We start from the raw sequence: 14,289 nt of genomic DNA on the forward strand, positions 1-14,289 counted from the left end.
TCCCTCTGTTGGAGTCAATCCTTTCTCCTTTGTACCCTTAAAGCACTTTCCTCACCTTGGACAGCACATGAACCCTGTTCAGTTGGAGTCATTGTTGCTAAGCTCGTCAGCCCTTGTTGGCCTGGGAGAGGTGGTGTGGAGTAGGGGTTAGATTTTCAATAAGCTTGCAAAGTGATCTGAAGGCCATTGAACCCAAAGCATCCAGAATGACCACTGAGAGATGAGAGGCCAAGTGCAGTGAAAGGGAATGGAGGGCTGATTAAGAAAGAAAGCCCACCTGAGGCAGCCCAGGGCCTCCCATGCTTTTCTACGCATGGCTTCTTTCCCACTCACAAAAGGCCCCTGAGGTTAGTGGTGCTCGAGGTTTTGTTTTATTTTTTTCCTCACCTTGGGCAACTGAAACCATTGACTTGGACGGAATACCTAGGGTGGGAGTGAAGAGGCCACTCTTAATGTGGAGACCAGCCCATTGTCTCCTGTGGCAGTCATTAATTATCCGAAAAGATCCAGGCAGTCAGCAGAAAAGACAGAGGTTTAGATTCTAAAATTTTTCATGCACAATAAAGTCCAAACCTTTTAAAGCTGGTATATGTGTTAGCTGAATTTCAAACTGTGAGGGCAGAGAGAAGAGAAGAAATGGCCCATGACACAGAAATTACTCAAGAAAATTTGAGTGGCATTTTTACTTGTTATAATTCAGGGCAGTGGTCGTTCAGTTCAGGATGGCTAGGGCAAGGCCTCTCCCTGGGACACTTTCTGGTGGGCCTGAGAACAAGACCAGTGAGAATGCTAGTAGGATCCCTCATCATGCTGGTAAGTATCTGTGTATCAAAGAGAGGCGGATGCTTGCACAGAGCAGAGGGACTAGGCGGGCAGAGGCAGGGCAAGCCCTCCAGCCAGCAACTTGTCCACTGCCCCCCTTTAGTATGTGTGTTGTCTCAAAGGAAAACATCCAATGCCCCAGTTAAATTGTCCTCAGACATCCATCCTTCTTCCTTTTGGTTACTGTATGGTGGCAAGAGAAATGCAGGCTGTACCGTCAGACAGAAAGTTGAGGTGTGTGGAGAAGGCAGCCCCACATGAAAAGAGCACTGGATAGGGAGTGGGGACAAGCTGAGGTCCATTCCTGGCTGAGAAACTCCAGGGAACTAAATTAGTAGTTACTGGGGCAAATCAAAAACAAACTAGGCATTTTATTGTTCCGGCACACATTTTGTAGCTAATAGGTAAAATCTATGTACTTAAAAAATTTTAATTGCAAAAAATAAAACATTGTAGAAAAAGTACAGAATTACTAAAATGTCTACATTTGACTGTCATTATACCAGTTCAGTGTGGCTTAAGTCACTCTGCAGCTTCTCTATAGACAAAGAGGGAAGAGTCACCCTGGGCATTCCTGACTTTGCTGATGCCCTGCAGGAGCTTTCCTGGCGTGTCTGCTGCGCTCCTGGTGCACCATGCAGCCACAGCAGAACTCATTACTCTGGGAAAATTGCTTCTCATACGCTAATGTGCTCTGTTGGCATCCTTGGAGACCTGGACCCCAAACACTGCTTAAAACTGACCATAAAATATTTAGAGCTGAAGATATCACTTTGAAAATGCTTTGGAATATAGAACTTTATCCAGAAAAGGGCTCTGCCCCTACTCATTAGGGCAGTGATTTAATAGTGTTTCCATTATAGAGTATTTACTCTCCAAAGATCATTTACCATTAGTAAATTAAAGGATAAATTAGGCTTTTGTGGGAGAAGGAGGAAGGGAAAGTTGAAATCAATTGGTTCAGGACACATATAAATGTGTATTTTAAAGTGGTAGCTCCAGGCTGTCAAAGCCAGCCCTGGTAACACGACCTGCCAAGTAGCACTGACTGTTCTGTGAGGATCAGTGATAGGATTCGTGTCATAGTTTTTGTTTGTTTTTACAAAACTAATGTAATAATTACAGTAATAGCTAGAATTTCTGAGTGATCTGTGCACCAAGAACTATACTCGATTATTTGTGGTGATTAACTTGTTCAACTATCAAAATAAACCTTAAAGGTAGGTCTTATTACCAAACTGGGGAACTGAGATAAAAAGCCAAAAGGCTTTTCTGTAGCTCAGGTCTCACAAACTAGCTGCCCAGAGGCAATTTGAAATCACAGACTTTTTTTAAAACTTTTGGCCAAAATAACAATGTTTTATTGTTGTGTGTGTGTTTCTATTTCAACACCTTTGTGTAGGGCATGCAAGATCCAGTTTGTCACAGGCTCCACCTCTTTCTAATATTTTTGCCCACTGCATGTATATATTCTACCTGCTCGACACCTGAGGACACGTAAATTGTTAAACTAGCTTGACCCACTCTGTAGCTTAGTCAGCTAGGGAGGGTCTCAAGAAAACAAAGGTGCTCTGGGAGTCAGCTTTGTCACAGCAGGGGGCCAACCTATTTCCTCAGTCTTCCTGAACAGTTCCTTCAGTCCTGTCACTGAAGCTGCCTCAGACCCTGCAGAGATTGGTCCTTGGGAGAAGCCTGGCGAAGGTGGGGGTTTTCCAGAGCACATGCCGAGATAGAGGCCTTAGGGGTACAAGAATCCTATTGGGGATGACTCCTGAAGGCAAGAGGAGAAAGCAGGATTGGGCAGAGGACATTCAGCTGCAGCCTGCCAGGAATCTCAGGCAGCTCAGCGGGGAGTACAGGAGCCCTCAGAGCTGTCATGCCTTAGGCTGAAGTGGCCAGATTTTTATACCCTAACTCTGCTAAGTCACAGGAGGTGGGCAGCTCCAGGAAAGGCATGGCTTGAATGAGCCAGCAGCTGGAGGCCATCTACTAACCACGTTTGTGGTATCTGGGAAGTAAGCCCTCCTTAAAGGCATATCTAGGCTGTGCATGTGCATGCAAAAGGGTATTTCTAATTGCAATTTTAGTTGGTGTTAATTCCAACTGCAAGACCAGCCTGACTCCTCTTGACCTGAGTGTCTTGGGCAGAGCTGTCTGAATCAGCGAGCACACCTAGGGAGGCTGGAAGGTGGAAGTAAACTGGCCCCACATTTGCATGACAACCCGAAGCTCCCAGGATGAACTCCCTCCCCTCTCCGGATGAATGCTCTGTGTGTCAAAGAATGCCACACGTACATCCATTTTCTATTTCAGAGCCCTGACATTGACACAGGGTCCTGGCAGCTTTCTACAGTATTGAAATGAGGAGGATAGAGGCTTTACTGAGAGTGTGTTAGGACAAAGCAGATCACAGCCCTGGTCCTAGGCCTGGGCCAGCACACAAAAGGTGGTGGAGACTCACCAACAGAATGGAGCATGTTACAATGAGCTGCTCATTCTCAGCATTTCCACTAACACATCTATCCCCCCCTTTATTTTAAAGATTTTTTTTTAGAACAGTTTCAGGTTTACAGCAGAATTGAGCAGAAAAGAGTTCCCACATAGCCCGTCTACTCTTGAGTGTCTTTTTTTTTTTTTTTTTTTTTTTTTGTAACAATGATGAGAATTTTTAATGGTACAAACATGTCGGAAAAATTTATTTAACCCTACAAATTCTGCACCAACAAGATATGCTGCACTCAGGATTTTACTGAAGGGGAAAGAAGAAAAGGCCCCCCAAAATGTGTCCATACATACATAGAGCACCTTTTACAGTCCATTTTTATAGCTGATTTACAATAGTTACCAATACAGTTTTGAGAATTGAGGCCTAATAAAGAGTCAATGAAGTAAGAGATTCCCCTCCCTTACCGTATTCCTTTGACCACGAAGAAGACATAATCCAAGCATTTGCTGAATACAGGGAAAGGTCATCATTTCGTGGTGTGAGCTAAGTATTCCAGTATACTTTAGACGAGAGAAGTTGACCATGGTGGAGTCCACTCTTGTGCACAGAATGTGAAGTTGAAGGAACTCTGATTAAAGGAGGGGCTTGCCCTGCTTCTGCCAGCTTCACTGCAGCTCAGGTGTTGATCCTTTGAAATGGATGCCTGAGTGGAGGGGAGGGAACGGCAAGTCCTTGATCCCTAGGCCCAACCCTGGGAGAAGGAGCAACAGGGCTTGGTGCTTGGTCCCCTGAATGGTTTGAAAAATGCCCCTTGGGACGTGTGGATTCTCATGACCTCTTCCAGGAACTTGAGCACTTTTAGCATCTCTGCCATCTCTTCTTCTTTAGACTGCAGGAATCTTGGACCTGTTCTTGGACCCGAGAATTGAGTTTCTTCCTCAAGTACTCGTTGATCCTCATCATTTTTCTGCCAGTATCAGTGAGGCTAAGTATATTTCATGAATCCCTGTCGAGCCTGGCCTACTCTACAGATGTCTCCGTGCCAGCATTCTCCTTTTTAGCAGCACAAATCTTGTCAATGAGTTGGCATTTCTCCTCAATCAGTATTTGGCCAACTTCTCTTCACGTCTCCCATAAAGTCGACTTCTACAAGATTGAACAAGTCTGAAATTTCCAAAAACCCCACCAATAAGCTGATGACAGGTGGACAAGCCACTGCCTGCCCTTCTAGGTTCTGGAAAGTGAACCATGAACCCAGGCCAAATACTGATTGAGGCCATTGGGCAGCAGCAACACCACGACCTCACTCAGTTTCCCAAAGAAGAGCCCTAAGCCAAGCTGCACAGAGGATGGCAGGCCCTCCATGGCACTGATCCACCACAGGGCTCTGCCCAGTTACCGTGGATCCACCAGCCACAACAAGCCCCGCAGAACACACCAGCATTCCACCCAGAACCCAGCCAGCAACTGACATCCTGGATTGGTCAGGGAGCTTGTCAGTGTTGGGGGAGGGGCTCAGAGGAGACGTTTGTAAGGAAAACGTAATTCTCTCCATTATGGTGTAATTGTCATTCTTTTCTTTCCTCTTCCCTTTTGTGTTGATCTCAATAAACAATACAAATGGAAGGAAGTATGTCCATGATAAGTTTATGCTTTCACACATCTTTAAACTTTCTAACACTTGACAGTATCCAAAGACCCACTGAAGGGATCATATGTTAGAGTAATATCCATTAACCCAGAATATACACCTCTGTCACATTTCAGCTGAAACACACACTCTCCCAGCATGGATCCATCCGATTCACAGGGGCTGAATTTCAAAGAAATGAAATCAATCCCAGTGTACACTTTAATGTCTGTCTCATTTGCTCTCAGTACTGTTTATTAGAGCTATGTGTCTTTTTGAATATGAATATGCCATTCATTCTCCTCATAGGGTGAATATGCCATTCATTCATTCTTCGGAAGGCTTCTAAGTGTACATCACATACTCTCAACTGTCCTCATACCAACTGCTTTTAGTGAAATCCTTGGGACTCAACCAGCCTATAAAAGAGAAAAAATAAAAAATAAAAGTGAGTCATTATTTACTCAGAAATCACTCTGGATGCAATTATATTTGCAGTATAAGTCAAACAAATAGGGGAACAAAAAGAAGGCAGAAAAGCAGAAACATTTAAAACCTGCCCCTAAATTCTGGGGCATGGAGGAGCTGGAAGATATTTTGATCTGAAGCAGAAGTGAAAACACATAAGCCTAGAAGAGCCAAGGTCACACCATTCACCCTCTCCACCACCACAAGTGGGCAGGGGTCTCAAAGCCTCCTGAGAAATGCCCACACAGAAAAGCCTCCTAACTGTCTCTGTGGAACCTGTGATGCTCGGGGTCTATTTCTGCTCCTTTGTGATAAGACAACACTGAGTTTCTTTGGGAAACCCCCTTGCCCCCACTCTTAGCATCATGGTTTGTAGGGTTTCTTCCCACCCCCAGTGACAGTGGAGGGTCATGATCACTTACACTAATTGGCTGCCCGCATGTGCCCAGCCACAGCCCAGTGGTGCAGAGGGGAAATCATGATCTAAGCTGGTCCAGTTAGAGGGACCTCACCATCGTTTCTGAGAACGTCAGGTCACACTGGCCTCTCCTCTGTTTCTAGACAGAAAGCTCCTGGGCTTTAAAGCACAGGGCAATCTTACAATCACAAAGGAAGTTAGCTTTTGGATGAAGCTGGCAACATGGGAAGCAGAAGAGAAAAGGGAAACACTGAATCCTTCCCGGGTTTCTTATCTGAAGTCCGTTACCACCGTACTTTTCTATTATACAACTCAGTCAATGCCTTTATTGTTTATGTCAGTTTGAGTTGAGTGTTCTTTTTTTTTTAAGCAGTCTAGTTTTATTTACTTTGGGGGAGGATGGGTAGGTAATTGGGTTTATTTATTTATTTAATGGAGGTACTGGGGATTGAACCCAGGACCTTATACATGCTAGGCATGCACTCTACCTCTCCTGTTGAGCTGAGTGTTCTGAAATCTCCTAATTTTAACAGCTGAAAGCCATCACAAGACCTCTACTATATGGCAGCAGCCAAATTGGATGTATGAGCCAGTTTCCTTGTCATCCCAAATCTTTTATTTTCAACAAGAAACACTCCCAACTCTTTTAGGGATTCTTGGTCCCATCCCCCTCTGGATTACAGTTAACGGCATGCCCTTTGAAGTTCCAGTTTCTTCTTGTTTGGATCCCTTTCTCCCTCAGGTAGATCCAGCTCGAGTTATCTAGTTTTCTGCCTTTGAGTCTGATACAGACAAAATATAAACACACGTATGACAGTGGGGTTTGTCTCCCACTTGATACATCATGGAAGCAACAGTAGGCCTGGGTTTTGACCTAGAAATCTCAGCTGAGGCTTCCTTCTGGGCAGGGCAGATCTAACTTGGGAGCAGTTGGCAGCATGAGGGTACATGATGTCTTTGCTCAGTACCACGGGTTGTGAGATGCTGCAGGGTGAAGGGCTCAGCAGGGAACAAGCCTCCCTCTGTGTGTTATTGCAGTGAGGGCTCCATTGACCACACCTGGCACAGGCTTGGGAGGGCACTCTGGAGAATGTCACCACTGCTTGAGACGCAGGACGCAGCAGTGGGCTTGCCCTCAGTGTCTCAGCTACAGGCAGGCATGTTTTTCTGCGCAACAGGAGGATAGGTACTCTGGGGCTGCACTTTTCCAGGCTCTGCCTCTGTCTGCTCCATCCCTCCATCCTCTCTCGTGCCGACGGTTCCACACCCAGGCTCTTAGCTACTGCTAAGAGCCAGGCCTTCTCTTACGATCTCAGTCTGCACCACCACCTGACTTCTCATTCTGCACTGTGGCCCACCTGGGTTCTGCCTCTGCTGGCCTTTCTGACCTAAATAGTCCCTTCCCCCACCCCAACCACAGAGGCCAATTAACTGAGCTTATGCTCAAGCTCCTGTCCTCCCAGATACATGCCTTGACTACTTGGATGCATACCTACCTTCACTGAGGCCCTGTCCTAGCTGATGTTTTGCTCTGCCCTGAGCTGCCTGGCACTGCCTTGTAGGAGCCTAGGCAACCAGGGGAACCCAGAGACCCACGAATTCTATGGAACAGCAGCTGCATGCTCAGTCCAGGGGCTGCAGAGGATGACAGAAAGCAACCCTGTCTGCTGTCACTTAGGGCGTCTATGTCAGGGCCAGGACAGGATAGGCCCTGGGTCCACGTGTCACATTCCCAGTGAAGGCATGTGTCACTGGCAAGGTGTTGCTCCTGGTAATTTCTTAGAGCTGTGTATGTATCATGTCACATTTCATTCTGCAGGAATTTTGGCCACTGTGGATGAGTGATAGGGAAACCAGGCAGGACTTGTAGCATTTCCAAATCTTTCTCAGGTACTCTATTTCTACTAGATACTCTAAAAATAAAGGGGTGGGGGGTGGTGAGTGTGAGTCATTGAATACATTTGAAAACCTTTCATAGTCTATCGCCTCGTTGAAATTCCTACAGGAAAGAAATCAAGTTAACTTTCTTCAACTCAGAGTTCCATAACTTTAATTGGCCATGAACCCCTCCCTTTTGTGGAATATCTGTCAATAACATACACAAGGATCTGTGAAATGTAGTTTGGGAAACACTAGTTTGACTTCCTCTTTAGGAGATCACACCCATTCCTTGGAAATCATCAGCTGTCTCTAATGCTTTCAACGGACAGACCTTCCAATTCAACTTGATAAACATGTATTAAGCACCTTCTAGGTACCCGATGCTGTGACAAATGGTGTGGGGGGAGATAGATAAAGGATGTTTTTATGAAACTTAGAGCCCGTGACAGAAGACAAGTCAAGAAGAAAAAAGATCTCCAGAACAAAGTTCATTATTTTTATTATTAGATTAAGATAAGTGCCATAAAATTGATATGGACAGAGTGTCATAGGGCTTCAAAGTGAAACAGAAAATAAATACATCCAGCTAGGATGCTCAAAGTAGGCGGCTACAGTGAGATCCAAACATATTTATCCAACTGCCCATCTAACATTTCTGCTTGGGTATCTCAAACCAAACTCACAATCCCCTTCCCCATAAATCTGGTTGCTTTCCCACATCCCTGTTCCCAGAAGAGTGCCACCAGCCACCTGCCATGCAGGCCAGAGGCCCAGTAGTCTTCCTTGTCTCTGCCTGTCCGTACAAAGATTAATGTTTTTGTAGAGTTGTTTCTTTTCTTTTCCAGCACTTATCTCAGTTTGTAATTTCACATCTATTTATGTGTTCACTTAATTAGCGTCGGCCTTCCCCACTTTTTGGGACTACACATGTGATGTTCTTTCTTATCAGTGTAATCTCAGAATTGGTTTAATGCCTGACACCTGGTAGGTCCCAAACAAATAATGTTGAATGAATGCTGGAGAAACAAATGAATGAATATATGGCTTGGTTTTAGAGACTGCTTTTGATTAAGAGGGCTACAACATTTTTAAATGGACAAAAAACACATTCAGAGTGAAGGGAATCAAATGAACAGAGGCACTGAGCCTGGTAAGTCTTGAGGTTTTAAAATCAGCTTTCTCCTAGAGGCAAGATGGTACCCATGACTGGACCCCAAAACAGAAAATAGACACTTAGTGGAAAACCTAGAGAAATCCAAATAAATTCTGTAGTCTATTTAACAGTAATGTGCCAACGTTCATTTCTTAGTTTTGACGGATGTGCCATGGTAATAACAAGATGTCCTCAGTACAGAAAGCTGGGCGAGGGGTATGTGGGAACTCTTTGTATTAGCTTTGCAATTCTTCTGTAAACCTAAAATTATTATGAAGCTGAATATTTATTTTGAAAAAATCAAATGTCTCTTTGCCCTATATATAAAACAGAGACCACTCCAGTTTAATTATGGTCATTAATTACGACCAATATTACAGTATAAGTCTGACAGCTCCTTGGAATTGATAATAAAAATGACACGTGTAAGGCTGTTTTTGTGAATGAGGGGTGAGATCCATGGTGGGCCACAAAGGGGCATTGGAAATGTTTGGAGCATGTCTCTGTCAAGTGAGACTCAGGACAGTGCAGCTCTTGCCCTTCCTAAGACTTATCCCAGCTATCCCCTCACCAGATGCTGGCTTTGGGGAAATTGATCTGGAGGCCCTTTTCAGCAGGGAGCTAACAAAGTTTCAGTCCCCTGACCTTGTACCCAGACCTTCTCTCTCCCCAGCCTCACCCTCTCCTACTGGCACATTGATGGTGTCCTGCCTAGATCCCTTCAAATCCCTGTCACTAGCTCTGTGTGCACCCCTCACTCCTGGGCTTTGCTAGACCTTCCTCCAGGGACTGCATTTGGGTACTGGGGTTGCCTGGCCCGTTGGAAATGCCCTCCCATCCCACCCAAAGATGGCTCACAGTCACTAATTGACTGGTGTGGGAATATAAAGCTCAGCTCCTTCACTTCAAGCAGGACAAACTCTGAGGTGTAGTTTACGTTCCATGGGGATTTCACCTGAAATCATATTCTTGCTCGAGTTCTTTCCACCTTCTGTCCTGCTTCCTCCACACCCTTACTGGGTCGTGTGTGTGTTCGTTTGCTTGTTTGTTTTGAGCATTTCCTTAATCAATCATTGGTTCAGGGTCTGCTTCTGGGAGAATCAGACCCCAGACACTGAAGTAGTGTGGGCAGCAGAAAGAATCAATTTTAGCATCAGAAGAGCCGCCCTTAAATTCCAGCTCTAACACCTACCAGACCTTAGAGACAGTTTCCCTGCCTCCCATCTCTGAAAAGTGGGGTTAATCACACCTGCTTCTCAATTGACCATGGGGCTTACAAGAGATCATGAATGTCAAGTGCCTAATACCCCTTTCCTGGGTCTCTGGGCAGTGCAGCTCCCGAGCAAGCCAGGCCCCTTTTCTATGAGAAAGCTGTATCTGTGGACCTCAGAAAACCTTCCTTTATGTCTCAGTCAATAGAATAGATTAGCAACTGCTTAGCCAAGTGTTCTGACTGCATTTACTCCCACATTCACCACCATAAATAGTAAATAGCAGAATAAATTGCCCATCTGCTGCCATCTATCACAAATACAATCTTCACTCACTGTAACACAAGGCAAACACAGTCATGACAAAATCCATTGGTGCTTGGGAGATGATAGAGTGTTGGCCAGGACTATCCTTTCTCCACAGCCCCAGTCCACAACCTTTTATCTAAATGCACAGTAAGTGACAAAGCGGTCAATACATTGCCTGCCTTTGTTGTCATTGGCAGGCTGGCTGCCTTGAGCCTTGAGCCTCAGGATGGTAAAGACTGGACAGTTCTTGGATAGAGGGCCATGAGGGGAAGAACAGCAGGGCACTTGCTCATGAACAAATTCTCTGTACCACTGAGAGCCTAGAGGGTGGAGAGAGACATGGGAAGGGATAAGACAAAAAATATATGGCAGTGGTTCAGTATTTTTAAGTTTACCAAGTACCTTCACACATAGAAGGTAAGTTAAAATAAATTTTTTTCTGGTGTCAAAGGAGTTAGAAACTTTGACAAATATAATAACTCAGGGAAGAAAATTCCAATAACGTGTGATTTCATTGACTCAAAAATTAAAACATCGCTCCGTATCCTTCAAGACGATTTCTCCTTGATACAGATACACGCACACACATATACAAAAAGTAGATTATACCATGTTTCCAGTTGGAATTTTACATCTGTGTATGTGTGTTTTATGACGTGATGAAGGTATAGTTATAATACATAAGTTGATAATGTATGTTAAACCATCATTTAAAAGTAGTGTGCTCTTTTATTTCATGAATGTATTTTGGTTTAAGGTCTTTCCTATTGTTGGATATCAGGTTACTTCAATTGTATGTAATTATAAACAGCACTTTAAAAACGAGGTTGTTCATCAAAGTTTTGCCACATCCCTGATTAGCTCTTTAGTATAAAATCCTAGGAGAGCAATTACTAGGTCAAGGGTATAAACATGTGAAGATTTTTGAAACATATTGCCAAATTACCTTTCAGAACGGTTTACCAATTTACATCACTACGATAGGAGTATGTGTATATGTGTTTCCTTGTATCCTGAACAACACTGAGTTCCATCCTCAAAAAGAAAGTAAAAGTCTGCCAGTTTGATAGGTAAAAATAATACCTTATTATTCTACCTTGTATTGAATAATTTTATCAGCAAGATTATTTGGGGACATTATAAGCTTCATTTGACAGATGAGGTAATGAAGACTAGAGAGAGTAAATTGCTAGCCCAGTATCACATAATAAGCAATGGCAAAAACAAGGTGTATGAGGGTGAAGCACATGCTTCGTGATTCTAAAATTTGTTACAACAAATTAGTTTTCATTAAAATTCTTAAGCTGCTCATTATGGCATTTATAGATCACACATTTGAGTTTAAATTAAAAAGGTTTCAGTAATGAAGAGTTTGACAAAAGGATACTGTAAGATGTAGCCACAAGAATATGTCTCTTCACTTTTCTTGCTCAATTAATAAAACCGTTCCTTGTCTGGGAAGCAGAATGTGTGCACCTGTTCATGCGTATGTAGGTGTATGAGTAGCATGTCCATGGATGTAGGAGGCACTCTGGTGAGCTAGGAGCACAGGAACGGTCCTCATTCTTTCCCTCACTGCTCATTGGTATTTCTATTCATAATTAAAAGCCTTCCACGTCACAAAGAGGACTATAGTCAGAACAGCCAATGTCCCCAATGCCATTCATTCCACACATATTTCTTTAACAACTGTACTTGCCATTGGGAATAGAATTGTCAACATAATGGAATAGTCTCTTCCCCTCACTGATCTTCTATCTAACTGAGTGGGGCAAGAAGACCAGATAATGGTCCATCCCTATTTGTATACAACCCTGGGTAATCAGTAAAGGATCAAGGATATGGAGGGATATTTACATGAAGCAAATAGGAGTAAGTCAAAGAACAGTCTTAAAGATGGTGTCTAAACTATCCATTAGTATGCTAAAAACTAATCAAATTAGTGAGAAGCTAATGTATCTCCTGTGTTGAATTCAGCAAAGTCTTCTAGGGTCACCCCTACAATTAACAATGAAGTAATTGCTAATAAACTAATAAACTCATGGTTTATTCCCTGTTTACTCTTCAGACAAATCTGACTGCCAATTTACACAGCAAGGTTGCACCTTGATTAGACATCATTAAGTGGTCATTCATAAATGGCAATAATTTCCCCAAGTATGTTAGAATACCACAGCAAAGAGTTGAGATCACTCAACGTGCATTTGCATATCCTCAAGAAAGCAAGATAAAAAGCAGAATTAACTGTAACTCGAAACAAAAGTCTGAAGAGAAACTTCACCACTGAGTTTTCAGTGGAACCTTGATAAATCTCCCTTCTCACCAAATGCTTGGCAAGGGAGCTTGAGAAGAGCAGAAGATTAAGGTTTGTGGGATTGAGTTGAATCCCCAGCCTTCCAGATGTGGATGAGGAGTAAAAGTTTCATGGATAATGCCCATTATATATGGGAATTTCAGCCATGGGTGCACTGATCTAGAGATCTGTTAGAAATCCAGTATACAGCACTGAAATCCCATTCTCACAGGTAATCTATTGCTTACTGAGTTTGAGCAGCTCCTCACGATTCTGCTGGGTCTCTGGCAATTCAGACTCACAAGGCTCTTATCTGCTCACATTCCTGCCACTCTCACCCCTTACAGCTCACTCCATTCCTACCACAGCCTGGCTCTCCTCCAGCACTTCCCTGCAGGGCTCTTTTAACAGATGCACCATAACTGGAGTCAAGCCCTGAGCATCAACCCAACAACAAAGGGATTCTTAGGGGAGACAAGAAAGAGTGAGTGAGAACTGAAAGGAAGGACCTCTTGTCTCCAAATGATCTGAGTGCTCTGTTTTCCTGTCAAAGCAGCCATCTTTAGGAAGGAGCCTTGCCCATGTGTACGTCCACATACAGACAGGCACAGAAGGGTTTTGTCCACTGTCATAACCCTCCCATGCTTGCACAGGGCCTGTGTCATGCAGCAGTCACTCAATATGTTTCTGTTAAATGAGTGAATGGGTTACTCTCTCCCACTGGAGCCCTGAGGCCTCAGGAAACTGCCCTGGCCTCTGTCCTCCAGGACTCCCCACATGCAATGTTATCATTGCCATTCACTTTAATAAGCACCTCGATTTGGAAGCAGCAGGATGCCCAGCATCCAGCAGAGGGTATTATTTAAGACAGTGGAGGTGATTCACTTGCTGAAGAGGCCTGCTGTCTTCTAAATTTGAAGTCCAATTTGAAAGATTGAAGAGCTCTTAAAAATGTGAAGCACTCCCAATAATTTCCAGCTGGGTTCACTCCATTTCCCAGCATCAGCCACCCCAACCCATCAGGCCCAAGCGTTGAAACACCAAACTAAGGGTGCAACTCAAAAGGCTCTGGGACAGATGGGGAGGGCAAGGAGAGGAGGTGGAGGGTCAAATCTCTCATGAAGATAAAACAAGTTGTCACATTTCTTCAGATAATGCGCAATTTCTTCTGCTCCCTAGCATCTATGTGCAGAGAGGAACAGCTGGATATCCAAAATGAAAAAGGCTGCAACCTCAAGTTCCCAGATTTGGGCAGGAGAGGAAGCACGTGTCTCCAGCTTGTGACCTGCCCATTCTTCCAAGGTAGAGTTTTAGTCCAGAGATGTTTGGTTTAATTGAAAAATCAAGTGATAGTCTGCGGAAGTATACAAGCTACAAAGAAACCTGGTTCTGCCATTTTCTAGCCGTGTGACTTGAGAAAACTGCTTCCTCTCTGAGTAATATTTTCTTTGCCCATAAGTTGTAGATATGAATACTAATCCCTTACTGTTGTTGTGAATTATCTCACACATGGAAAGGTTTGGCACTTGGAAGACTTTTTCAAAAATGTCACTGTTATTTTAGCTCAGTGGTCACTTCCCCTAGGAAGGATTTTCTGCCCCAAATGTGCTTCCAAAGCCACCCAGTTCACTAGGTCTCACCTGTTTACATTCCTGCCC

This window comes from Camelus dromedarius, chromosome 9 (assembly GCF_036321535.1).
Source record: "Camelus dromedarius isolate mCamDro1 chromosome 9, mCamDro1.pat, whole genome shotgun sequence".
Classification (NCBI taxonomy): Eukaryota; Metazoa; Chordata; class Mammalia; order Artiodactyla; family Camelidae; genus Camelus; species Camelus dromedarius.